Raw genomic sequence first — 13,524 nt, forward strand, 5'->3', positions numbered from 1 at the left:
TAGCTAATTTTGAAATGTTAGCTATAATAAACAATTATATTTTGATAAAATACCTTCTAGTCTTAACAGTTCTGACTGAACTGTTCATCTCTCTATGATCCTTGTAACTAAGATTAATTTTGTTCAAGTAAAACAATCTATGCTGTCATTGTAAGATATTCTGATTGGTCTGTTCCTACATGGGAGAAGAGTAAAGGGTCAGGTAGACATTTGTGCCAGTAAGACCTCATTTGGGAAAATGTCAGCTGCAGAATGTTAGAAGTAGCTCTTAAGCAAGGCTTACTTTGAATCCATTAGCTCCACAAACCTAAGTCAGTTGGATCAACAAGTACTTGAAAAAGCCATCACCTTTGGACTAGCTATAAATTATTGAAAGTATGATCAAATTCCAAATGAAAAAAAATTGTCATTGACAAAAAAAATTGCAAATGTGAGCAATCAATTGAACATATAATTTTTTCCCTATTCACAGAATTTTAGGGAAATAATAGCATTGTTAGCAACAATAAGGATTCCTTGTTCCAAGTAGGCACCCATGGATATAAGCCTGTATAAAGATTGCATCATTAACTACTTAAATTTAGAAGATACTACATGCTTCAGCAGCACGTATTCCCAAATTACACTACAGAGATTAACATGGCAATTGCACAAGGATGATATGGAAATTTGTGAAGTATTCCATATTTTTCATTCTTCAGATGCAAGAAATGAAAAACAGTTATTAAAAAGTTGATTACAAAATAACAAGTGTAACAACAAACGTAATTCCTTTTAATTAAATTTAGTTTGGCATTAGTGTATTAAATCTTCACCTCAGAAAGGCGTTTACATAGCATAAACTTTACAAAACATTTGAAATTAGACAAAATTTTCATTTTATCCCAAAGAAAGTTAATATTAGGACCTAGGCAAAAAAGGAATCTACAACTTTCTATATGGAATACAATCTGAAAGGACACATTAATGAACCTCTATATTATAAAATAATATAGAAGTCAAAGTATATCTAGGAAAGAATAAAATAAATTATGAACATTATACAAACATAGAATATAGAATATTTTAAAATATTCTTTTTCAAACAAGCACCAGAAATACTTTAGTTTCTGTACTACTCATTTCAACAGATACATTAAAATTATTTCTGATTAAAAAATCACAAACTCTGCAGAAATCATTATACATGTATACAAAAACTGTTGAATACATTTTGACATCCAATGCAGGCAATTCACTTTGAAGAATTCCACAGAATTCATGAATTTTTACAGTAAGTATTGGTGTTGCCGGGCGCTGGTGGCTCATTCCTGTAATCCTAGCTACTCAGGATGCTGAGATCTAAGGCTCACGGTTCAAAGCCAGCCCGGGAAAGAAAGTCCATGAGACTCTTATCTCCAATAAACCACTAGAAAACTGGAAGTGAGCCACAGCGGTAGAGCACTCACCTTGAGCTGAAGAGCACAGGCATAACGCCCAGGCCCAATGTTCAAGCCCCATGACCGAGCAAAAAAAAAAAAAAGATATTGCCCTTATTTGGATTGTGGAAATATTTTGTATGGACACCAAGGATGGACTTGCATTTTTGAAATTTAAGAAACTTAACCCGACCATTAGGACTTAAGAGAACAATTTGTACAGCCTCCCACAACTTCATAGAGGTAGTGATAAAGACTTATCTTTTGGGCAATTTCAAATGCAGTTTCTTCTAAGTTGTTCTTCACACCTGGTTTTATATAATGGTTCAACAGAAGGAGATCCAGTGTATCTTTGCTATCTCAATTCTCAGTAGCAAGATGTAAGATGGTCAAAAGGCCTTTAGTTGGCATTGGTATCTGTATCATGATGAAGTAAGAAAGAAGCCACTCTGGTATTATTCCACTTATATACACTGTGCAGGGGTGTCCAGCCATCTACAGTTATTGCATTTGCCACTTGAGTCACCAACTCACGGACAATGTCTAAGTGTCCACTGTAGGCCCCCTGATGAAGAGGGGTATACTCATCATCATCCCCTATTATTCACGAGTGGCCTTTTTGAAAAGTAGTCTCCGCACTGTAGTAAGCTGAATATGTTCGGTAGACCAATGAAGAAATTTACTTGGATCCTTTTCCATTTTTTGTCTTGCAATTGATACTATTCCTTACTTTTTCATCTTGTTCCTCATCTTCCTAAGAATTGACTAACCAGAGACTTTGAGAGCCAGTGGGAATGAGGTTTCCATGTATTTCCCAAATAGTTCACATTGGTTGAACTGGTCAGAAATATCCGGTGAATTTTCCCAAATAGTTCACATTGGTTGAACTGGTCAGAAATATCCGGTGAATTTTCTGCATATCGTTTTTCACCATGATTTTTATTATCTTTTTCTAATTTTACTATTCTAAATTATTCTAACTGGAGAGTAGGGAATTGATGGAGAACAGAGGAAAGATGTTCCTCCGTATTCAAAGGTACAGACTGAAAATGAGGACCAATGATATCTTCATGTGCACCTTATTCTAGGAATGAGAAAATATGAAATAATGCCTTCTATATAAATGATTTGGGAAGTGGCAGAGCAAAAAGTGAAATGATGCAACCAAAAATATAAAAGGAAAATTAATTAGGATAATTATGGAGCAAACATATTATCTATGAGAACCATGAAATAGAGAAAGGAAGAGAGATACAGATGTGCAATGACATAGCTAGCCCCAAAATCCATGCCTCTGATCAATTGATAGAGCAAACAAAATTGTATTTTTTAAAAAAGATTGAAATAGAATTTATGTATTTACTTGAAATTAGTAAATACATTTTTAGTAGCCTACATAAAGAGACATAGCTTTGACCAAATTACAGACAAGAATCTAAATCCTTGGTAATTCTAGTAACAGATCTGACTGAAATCAGTTGAATCTCACTTTTCCTGTACAATAAAGAAATAGGTCCAAGCTAGTAAAGCAGCTAGAGAAGACAGGCAGATTGTATCTATGACAAAACTTTGTGTAAAATGGTATTGAGGATTTGTTACTGGTGATCCACTTGCACTGGAAGCATGATTCTGAACTATTGCTTGCTGATTCTGAACTATTGCTTTGATCATTATATTCTCCAAGAAGAAAAAATGAGAATGGATAGTTTAGGACTACTCATACATTTTCACCTTCTCACTAAGCACCTTCAATCATCAAAATCACATGAAGACAATAGACAGGCCTACTTTTTTAGATGAAAACAAGTGTCTTTAAAAAAACAAGGAATTTATGTACTCATGCATAGGACTTCTATTTTACTAATGCCTCATACATTTTAATAATGTTAGGTAACAATAAATAATGGATCTATTAGAAAGCTCTTAAAGCTCATATGTTCAATAGTGAGTTCTCTTACAGAGTATCATAGTATTTTTTGTTTATGGTCTTATGAAGAAATTTACATTACTAACTTGAATTTCTGACAGGACAGTATCATCACTGTACATCTTGCTTCTATACTCTCAAGTTTACATTACTATCTAAGTATGTGCATTAGATAACTATAGAGGAAAAAGTAGAAGCCACACTGATGACTCATGTCTTTAGTACTAGTTAATCAGAAAGATGAAATCTGAGGATTGTGGTTTGAAAGCAGACCAAGAAAAAAAAGTCCATTAGATTCTGATTTGAAAGTAACCAGCAAAAGATAGAAATGGAGCTGTGGTACAAGCAATAAAATGCTAGCCTTGAGAAAACTGAAATAAAAAGTAACAAATTCTGGCAAAAAGCTGTGTGTATAGTAGGAAATGCCCTGCTGTGTTAGGAGCCATTCCAGATGTGTGAGAGGCTCTGAGTTTTGTCTACAGTTGTTCAGAGAACAATATTGATATCTTCTTGGGGGTTGGAATATTCATGTGCTCAAGGACTGCTGAGACCTTGGGCTACCCATTGGTGTGTGTGTGTGTGTGTGTGTGTGTGTGTGTGTGTGTGTGTGTGTGTATGTGTGTGTGTGTGTGTGTGTGTGTGTGTGTGTGTGTGTATTTTCCCTCATTTTTCTCTGTCCAATTCATGAGTGCCTGTCTGCCTATTCCTAAATTCAGATGGTGCCGCTTCTCCATTGCAACCTTGCCTTTAGCCCCCTATCAAGATCTACAATGAGTCTTAAATTGTCAGAGACCTGAATATTCCACTTTTTCTTTGGAGCCCAAGTTTGGCTATCCATATCTTTGTCCACCTCCAGAGGATTCTGGGTCAGCAGGGCCAGCTGGCATATGTTCTCCACTGCCTCTGGGGGACAGGGTCAGTCATGTGATGTCCTGTCCTTTTCCTCAGCTGGGCCTCTGGCTGTACTGTATGTCCCACTCCCAGCCAGCTGGCAGTGGAGTGGGGGAAGGATGGTTGCCAGTGGCTCTGACCAACTCGAGCTTGATAGCTGACTGAAGGCTAACCCAGGAAGGATGATCCGGGGTTACATGGGAGGTGAGGCCAAGGTGGCTTGAAAATATTGGTCGACGTCTTGGAAATGTCAACAAATCTTTTCACAGGCAAGTCTATCTTCTGACCCTAGCAGGGCCTCTAGACAATTCCAGATGTCCAGAATACAGAGGCACAGACTTTGAGCTCCAGGGCCAGAGAACTATGGGTTGAGAGACTGGAATGGCCAGTGCCTCAATGTTCTGGGGCATTATCCTTGACCTGGCTATGTCCCCCTTGTGTAAGTTCACTTCTTAACCCAGTGCTGGCCACACACCGGCCACTTGTGCTGTGGAAGTGGCAGGAGCAGAGGTGAGATCTAGGAAGACCAAAATCAGAATTTATGGCCTGAATGGGGTGTAGGGTGTCTTTAAAAAAATCTTAGACCTGGAACTCAGAGCTTGGCACTGTCCCTGAGCTTCCTTTGTTCAAGGCTTACACTCTAACACTTGAACCATAGCTCACCTTTCATCTTTTTTAGTAGCTGAGTAGACAGAAGAGTCTCACATATTTTACTGCCTGGGCTGGCTTCAAGTTGCTGCCCTAAGAACTCAACCACTTGAGTAGTTAGGATTTCTGGTATGAACCACTGACACCTGCTAATGATATCTGTGTATGTGTGTGTGTGTGTGTGTGTGTGTGTGTGTGTGTGTGTGTGTGTGTGTGTGTGTGTGTGTGTGTGTTTACCAGGGCTTGAACTCAGAGCCTAGGTGGTATCCTAGGTATCTTTAGCTTGTTTGCACAAGGTTGGTGATGTACTACTTGAACTACAGTAGCTCCGCTTCCCATCTTTTTCGTGATTCTTTGGAGATAAGAGTTTGCCCAGGCTAGCTTTGAATCTTGATTTATCCATAGGCTTCAGCCTTGAGTAGCTAGGATTATAGGCATGAGCCACTGACATCCAGCTGCATGGATGTCTTTTCCTACACTCTTCTGTTCTAACAGCTGTCTACTTGCCCTGGCCTAGATCTCTAACCTCCACATCGGCTTCCACCAGCCTCTGACTGTGAAGAACATAAAACTCAAACCTGATCCCCTTCTTTTTCCTCAGGGGAGGAGGTTATGTTTCATCTGAAGCCAGGGATAGGAGGGGTAGCTGTAGATGGGTGCTCAGCTGGGAGAGAGGTAGTCTGTTTTAGCCAAGAAAGGAAGTGTGGCCAGATGCTAATAGCTCATGATCTCATACTCCTAGCTCATCAGGAGTCTGAGATCTGAGGATTGCAATTCAGAGGCAGCCCAGCTAGAAAAGTCTGTGAGACTCTCTTCTGCAAATAACCACCCAAAAGCTGGAATTAAAGCTGTGGCTTAAGTGGTAGAGTGCTAGCCCTGAATGAAAAATGTGAGGGACAGAGCCCAGGCCCTGAGATCAAGCCCTAGAACCAAGGTGCTTATGCGTTCACGTGCGCGCGCGTGCGCGCGCACGCACATGCGTGCGCGCACACACACACACACACACACACACACACACACACACACACACATACACAGGAAGGTGGTAATGATGAGCTGAGCTAGAACTGGGGGCAGTCCTGAGGCATTGTCACAGTAAACTCTACAGGCATAACAAGTGTTTTTCTCGCTAAATCTTTCTTTGGCTGAGGGGTCTGGGCCATGGAAGTAAGTTCCATGGAACCAGTCCCTCCATTTGTGCACTGGGCCACAGGACCAAGGAAAGGGCACTATGGATGCTCATTTGTAGTTGGCCCACGACTGCAGACCTTCATGTGTCCCTGAGCACTGGTGAGGAAAGCAGGACTCTGAGCCCTGGGACTTCAAAGACAGCTACTGATACAAGCATCAGCCAGCTGGCTTTGGTTTCCTGAGCCTACAAATCTTTCATGAGCCCATCTTTCATGAGCCCAACTCAACACTTGCCCAAGGTGTGCCTGACAAATTCACACTCTTGTGATACCCTCATGAATGGGCATTACCTGGTATGACATCTTGCAGCTTCTGTTCCTCCTGGCTCAGAACTGTATTCTGAGACATCAATTTACTGCTCAGATCCACATCACATCCATGACAGATGCCATTCTGATTATCTCCATGCCCCAAGGCTCCACCCTTCTCTGGTACTATGTCTTGCTCTGTAGACAATGGCCTCCAAACAGGCTGCTCTCAAGACTTGTAGGACACCTAGACATTGGGAGACCCTTAGGGGCCCACTGGAAAGTATTCTGCCTAGAGCCACAGAGGTACAAGCAGGCCAGGGGTTGGTCATGGGTCTTGAACTCTGGGCCTGGACGTTGTCCCTAAGCTCTTCAGCTTACCACTTGAGCTACAGAGCCACTTCCAGTTTTATGGAGGTTCCTTGGAGATCAGAGTCTCCCGGATTTTCCTGCTTGGGCTGGCTTTGAACCGTGGTCCTCACATCTCAGTCTTCTGAGGACTTGTCTTTCACCACAGTGGACTAGGAGCTCCTGAAAGCTTTTCTTTACTTTTCCTGTGCCAGTACTGGTGCTTGAACTCAGGGTCTGGGCTCTGGTCTCTTAACATTTTCCCTCAAGGTTAGTACTTTACCACTTGAGCCACAGCTCCATTTCTGGCTTTTAGTAGTTCATCGGCAAGAAGAGTCTCACTAACTTTCCTCCCCTGAGCTGGCTTCACACAAGATCTCTATCTCAGTCTCCTGAGTAGCTAAGATTTACAGGGATTGAGCCACTGGTGGCATTGGGCTAGAAGTTTTTCTTTTCTTTTTTCTTTTTATTGTGAAAATACTGTACAGAAGGGTTAAAATTACATGGGCAAGATAATGAGTACATTTCTTAAAAAGCATTGTAGCCTCTTCCTTTGTTTCCCCTTCCCATCCCTTCCCAGCCTCCCCTCGGCACCCCACCCAATCCTTCCCCCCCCACCAAAGTTGTAAAGTTCGTTTTAGACATGACAACTTGTATTTCTCATTGTTGCAATGGGTCAAGCAAGCGTTCTTCCCTGCGTTTGCCCTGACTTCTACATGCAAAGGAGGTCTGAGGGTCAGGAGCTGTTAAAAATAAGATTCCAGCCACAGGAAATGGATGGGATCCCTGGTAAAATGCCGAGCTAATCTTCACCCTGGGCCCCATTGTGGGACCCCACCCTCTGCCCTACCTGTGACTCAGCCTTGAATGTCCTGCCATACTTGCTTGAAGCCACAGAACCTTCATTCCACCCACACCATCTGCTCTACACCTCAGGACCTTTGCCCATGCTGTACCTTATGCCTGAGGCCCTCTGCCCTGAATCCACATCTTAGAACTCCTGTGGAATTTTGGCACTGCTTATATTACCTCCTGGAGCAAGTATTTCCTTCCCTTCTCCCACTTTCTTTTCATATTGAGTTGCTAGAGATGGAACTTGTGCAGGCTGACTGGCAAATGCTCTATCTTGTGTGTCTGTGTGTGTGTGTGTGTGCGCGCGCGCGCGCACCAGTCCTAGGGTTTGATTTCATGGCCTGGATGCTATCCTATCCCTGAGTTTTTGTGCTCAAGGCTAGCACTCTAGTACTTAAACCACAACTCTACTTCTGGCTTTTTGTGTTTAATTGGAGAAAAGTGTCATATATAGACTTTCCTGCTTGCAATTGGGATACTCAGATCTAAGCCTAGTGAGTAGCTTACAGAGGTTAACCACCAACACCTACCCTTTACCGTACCTCTTACCTATAACCTCGGCCCTCCTCTGATTCCCAGAAGAATATGTCTCATCAAGCTCACTTATTTTTTGCCAATCTAGGGGCTTGAACTCAAGTTCTGGGCATGTTCCTGAGCTTCTTTTGCTCAAGGCTAACATGCTATCACTTAAGCCACAGTGCCACTTTTGGCTTTTTCTCTTTCTGTGTTACTGAGCAATCGAACCCAGGGCTTAGTGCATGCTAGGTAAGCACTCCACCACTAAGCCACATTCGCACCCCAAGGCTCCCTTCTAACGGGAGTTATGAGGGTGAGATTTATTGGCATATCCCTTTCGGCAAATATATTGCTAACTATTTCATATCTTTGCCAAGATTTTGGACCAGCCTGTGACTCAGCAATGAGGAATAAGAAATGAATGATAGCCACCAGGCCCCAGAGGTCTAGGCTCACACCCTACAAAGGGATAGAGAATACGGAACCAGAAACTTTGACAACTCCTACAGTCTAGGTACTGTTATCTCCTTGGAGGCAGTGGCTGGATGCTAGGTATCCTAATTGGACACCTCAGCCAGAACATAAGGCTTCAGTTATTAAATGGCAGAGAAGAATACTTTGTTCAAGCTTCCAGCTCAGACTTAGTACTCTCTGAGGGCTTGTTCCAGCTTGGCCAGTTTGGGGGACTGGGCGTGGGCAACCTGCTGAATGCCCGTCATCCATACATCATCCATCCATATACAGAGATATAGAGTTATTGCCTCCTTTTTTTGGGCAGGGAGGGCAATTCCAGGTTTGTTCTATGAGTCTAGGCTCTGTCCCTGACCTGCTTTTGCTCAATGGTAGCACTCTGTCCTTGAGCCACAGCCCCATTCATGTTTTTTTTTTTCCTGTGATCTCTTAAAAATAAGAGTGTCTCAGGCTTTCCTGCCACGGCTGAATTCAAATTGTCATTCTCTACATCTCAGCTTCCTGAGGAGCTAGGATTACAGTCAGAAGCCCTGGCTCCTTCGTTTCTTTTCTTCTTTTTGTGCTTTTTTGTAATTTTAACAATCTGAAATCTTCAAGCTTTCATTCTAATGGTTTGCATTCGAAAGAAATTAATCAGGCCTGGAGATCGAAAGCCAGGACTGCCACCCACAAAAGGAAGGAGATCCTGAAAAACTCATTCATATTCATGTGAATGCTAATGGAATGTTATAAAAGTAACAATTAAATTTGCAGTAAATTCATGATTCTATTTTAGAATGCCACAGAAAAGTTATTGGATTTATATCTTCCATTCTACCACCATGGTATGATTCCCCTAATGGAAGGATACTGACTAATTTTTAATTAATGCTTTTATAAGTATTCAAACATGATACTTCATGAAATGGAGGCATAATTTAATAACTAATAATTGGTTATAATATATATAATTTAATATCCTCACATTCCCTCTCTCTCTGTATGCTTATATATACATATCTATCTATCTATCTATCTATCGATCTATCTATCTATCTATCTATCTATATCTCTTTCTATATATAGATATATATCTATAGTCTATAGATCTCTCTCTCTAAATATATCTATAGATATATCTATAGATATATATAGATATATCTATAGATCTATAGATATATATATAAAGATATCTATATCTCTCTCTATATATCTATATATGTATCTCTCTCTATATATATAAATCTATAGATATACAGAGATATATAGATATATCTCTCTATATAACTATATCTATATATATGTATAGATATATCTCTATCTCTATCTATCTATCCATCTCTCTATATCTATCTATCTATCTATCTATCTGTCTGTCTATCTATATCTCTGTAGAGATATGTATCTATAGATAGATAGATAGAGAAATATCTATATCTCTGTAGAAATATAGATAGATAGATAGATAGATAGAGAGAGAGAGAGAAAGAGAGAGAGAGAGAGAGAGAGAGAGAGAGAGAGAGAGAGAGAGAGAGATATACCTCTATCTCTATCTCTATCTCTCTCTATCAGCCACTACTATGGCTTGTTCCCAGGTCTTCAGAAATGGCTGGAAGCTCAGTTTGCCAAAGGCTTTTGTTCTACAACTGACCCTTTCATGAATTGGGCATTGTGGGCTGTGAGTTCAAATCCCAGCATGGCCTAAATTTTATATGTTGAGTCAGAAGTCAATTTTGACACATTTTTTTCTTGTGTGTGAAAGTCCTGGGTCTCAGTATGATGTATGATTCCTATGCAAATAGATCCATGTGATAAGATGTAATAAATGAAATAGATGCTATATATGTAATATTACTAAATAAAATCAAAATAAGTGTAATAAATGTCATAAGTTTTAAACCCATGCACGTAAATAGATCTCATATATAGATATTATTTTTTTCAGTACTGGGACTTGAAATTGGGCCCTAGAAATTCTTGCTGAAATTCTTGTCTTCAACGATGGTGAGCTTACTCTCTCCCATAGTACCACAGAGTTACCCAGACCCTGAGTTCATATCCCAGGCCTGCCAGAAAAACAGTGCAAATTCCAAGCCAGGGCCTTAATATTTTCTTGGCCATGCCTGGGGCTTGAACTCAGCTCATGCAACTCTGTTTCAGTTTTGATCATCCTAGGCTGCTGTGCAGCCTATGGACCCACAGCCCATCCTGAGATTCTAGGAGCTGAGTTCAAACCTTGGGACCATCAAAAAAAGAAAGTAGAAGTGCTAGGAAGATGGCTCAGTAAACAGTGCTTGCCTTGCATATATAAGGCTCTGGGTTAGATTCCTCAGCACCACATAAGCAGAAAAAACTGGAAGTAGTCTTATGGCTCAAGTGGTAGTACGATAGCTTTGAGCTGAAGAGTTGAGGGACAGCACCCAGACCCAGAGTTCTGGCCCCAAAACTGAAAACAAAGGAGAAGGATAAAACTGGGAAGTTCCAGAAGGCATTTTATATGTTTTTTCTTTGCATTGCAACCATTCTGGTTCTAAATGACAAGGCCTGGAAAGTGTACATGACCTTGCACTGCTGAAGTTTGGTGGGCTATAAGGGAAGCCACAGCCAAAATCAACAACCTAGGCCCGGGTGTGAATCCCAGGACTGCCACCTATGAATGGCGAGATATCCTAAGATATGCATTCTGATATATACCCATACAAATGGAATGTTGCAAAGTAATAATTACATTAGTAGTTAGTATATGATTGTATTATAAAATTATACACAATAATTATAGTATATTGACTAATTTTCAATTAATACTTTATTATGTATTCAACCATAATACTTAAATAAAGGAAGGAGTAATTTATTGATAATTGGTAGTAATATAGTATATATAATTAATTAATATACAGACATCCCTGTCTTGTTTTATACATATATATATATATATATACTTATATATGTATGTGTATATATGTGTGTGTGTGTGTGTGTGTGTATGTGTGTGTGTGTGTGTGTGTAACAATCTACATATCTATTTCTACACTTGTCATTCCTGGGGCTCTGTGGTAGAGTGCTCGCCCAGTATGTATGAAGCCCTGGGATCCATTCCACAATATCACATGCACAGAATAAACGGCAAGTAGTGCTGTCATTCAAGAAGTAGAGCACTGGTGTTGAGCATGGAAGCTTAAGGACTGTGTTTAGGCCCCAGGACTGGCACCAAAACAAGTTAGAATATTCTGACTGCAAGTATAGAAGGCCAGGATTTCAAATACCTCATCACAGAGCAAGCTGGGAGTCTGAAGCCAATGGATGCCACCTAACATGACTTAGCCAGAGGTCAACAGCTGCAACCCAGCACCATGGAACCAGATACTGCTGGCTCACCCCTTGCTGCTTGGGGGATGAGATCAGACACTGGTGGGTTGAATGAAAACTCAGCCCTGACAGGAAGTCTGCAAGACTCTTAGCTGTGCCTCAAAATGGTAGAGCTCTAGCCTTGAGGAAAAGATCTTCGGACAGTACCTCCAACCTATGAGTGAAATCCCCGAGGCTGATGATACTCCCCACAAAAAAACACCCCCCTAAACCATAAGATGTGAACTTGTGTGGTTTGTGACGTGTATGTGAAAGAGTGGTGATACTGATGAAAGCACCTTAAATCTAATGACAGTTTATACGATACAGCTATATGAAGAAACCTTCCTGGGGTGCTTGGTCCTGAGTCCTTCATGTGGTTCTGGATCATTCATGGGGTACTGTGTGCTGAGTCATTCACGGGCTGCTATGTGCTGAGTCCTCCACGAGTTTTATTCTTTCATCTGGTCCTTATAAGAGCTACACAAGTAAGATGATTGTGCAGATGAGAAAGTTGAGGCTCAGATATGTCCCCAAGGCAGGGCCAAATTTATGTATATATTTAGCTCTAGTGACTTGTCTCCTGCAGACAACTGTTTTGGTTTAATTTTCACCATCATGAACCTTGAACTCACAGCCTAGGTGATGAATTTCTGCTTGGACTCATGGCTAAAGTTCTACCATGCTGAGCCAAGGACCTCCTTGTAGCAAAGTGCAGGGCTTAGGTGTCTTTAGCTGAGGTCTATCATCATGTCTGCTCAGGAAGCTGAAGATCTTGGTTCAAAGCAATTTCAGATCATGGTCCAAAGCCAGCCTGGGCAGGAAATTCCTTGAGATGGTTATCTCCAAAAACCACCAGAAAGCCTGAAGGGGCCCTGTAGCTCAAGTGCTAGAGCACTAGATTTGAGCTGAAGAGATGAGAGACAGCACTCAGGCCCAAACTTCAACTCCTCAAACTTACAAGAAAAGAAAGAAACCTGAAGTGGAGTGCTGGGAATTTTTCCTAGGGGTAGACTGCTTTGCATGTGTGAAACCCTGGGTTTGAATCCTCAGTACCACTTCCATAGAAAAGGTCAATCCCTGAAGTGGCACTGTGGCTCAAGTGGTAGAGTGCTGTCCTTGTACAGGAGAAAATCAGATACAGTGGTTAGGTCCTGACTTCAAGCACCAGGACTGGTATATGCACACACACACACACACACACACACACACACACACACACACACACACACACACACACACACACACACACACACACGGAGGCACCGTTGCCAATAATGAATCATTTCATTATGTTCAGCTCCCAAATTGTCTGCCAGAAGGACTCTTCAGTTAATGGTAGTAGTTTGTTTCAACACTGAAACATAGTCACAAAGACAGAATAAGTGCAGGGAACTTGGCCTGCCACAGGATGTGGCACAAATGAAGGCTTCCTGTCAAAACAGAGCACTGGGGAGAGAGATAGCTTGGGGTACAAAGAGGCCGTTTTCTCTTGACCTTCAGAGCCTGCCCACACTCATCCTAACTAAATGACCCAGATGAATTGTTTGTTACACAAATGTACAGGAGTGAGGCTTTTTGTTTGCCTATTCCAAAAGTGAGGCAGAACTCCTGTAGCAGACTGGGGTATGGAGAACCCCTCATGCTACTCTGGGAACAGTGAGGGTAACCCTGGAATATGCACTGT

The 13,524-nt window shown here is 41.2% G+C and overlaps 1 pseudogene; it reads left to right on the forward strand.

Annotated features, from left to right (window-relative positions):
• Positions 1-594: 594 nt before the first annotated feature.
• Positions 595-691, forward strand: LOC138818270 (U6 spliceosomal RNA; annotated as a pseudogene).
• The last annotated feature ends 12,833 nt before the right edge of the window (positions 692-13,524 follow it).

Source organism: Dipodomys merriami, unplaced genomic scaffold (assembly GCF_024711535.1).
Source record: "Dipodomys merriami isolate MVZ:Mamm:240054 unplaced genomic scaffold, mDipMer1.0.p SCAF_724, whole genome shotgun sequence".
NCBI lineage: Eukaryota > Metazoa > Chordata > Mammalia > Rodentia > Heteromyidae > Dipodomys > Dipodomys merriami.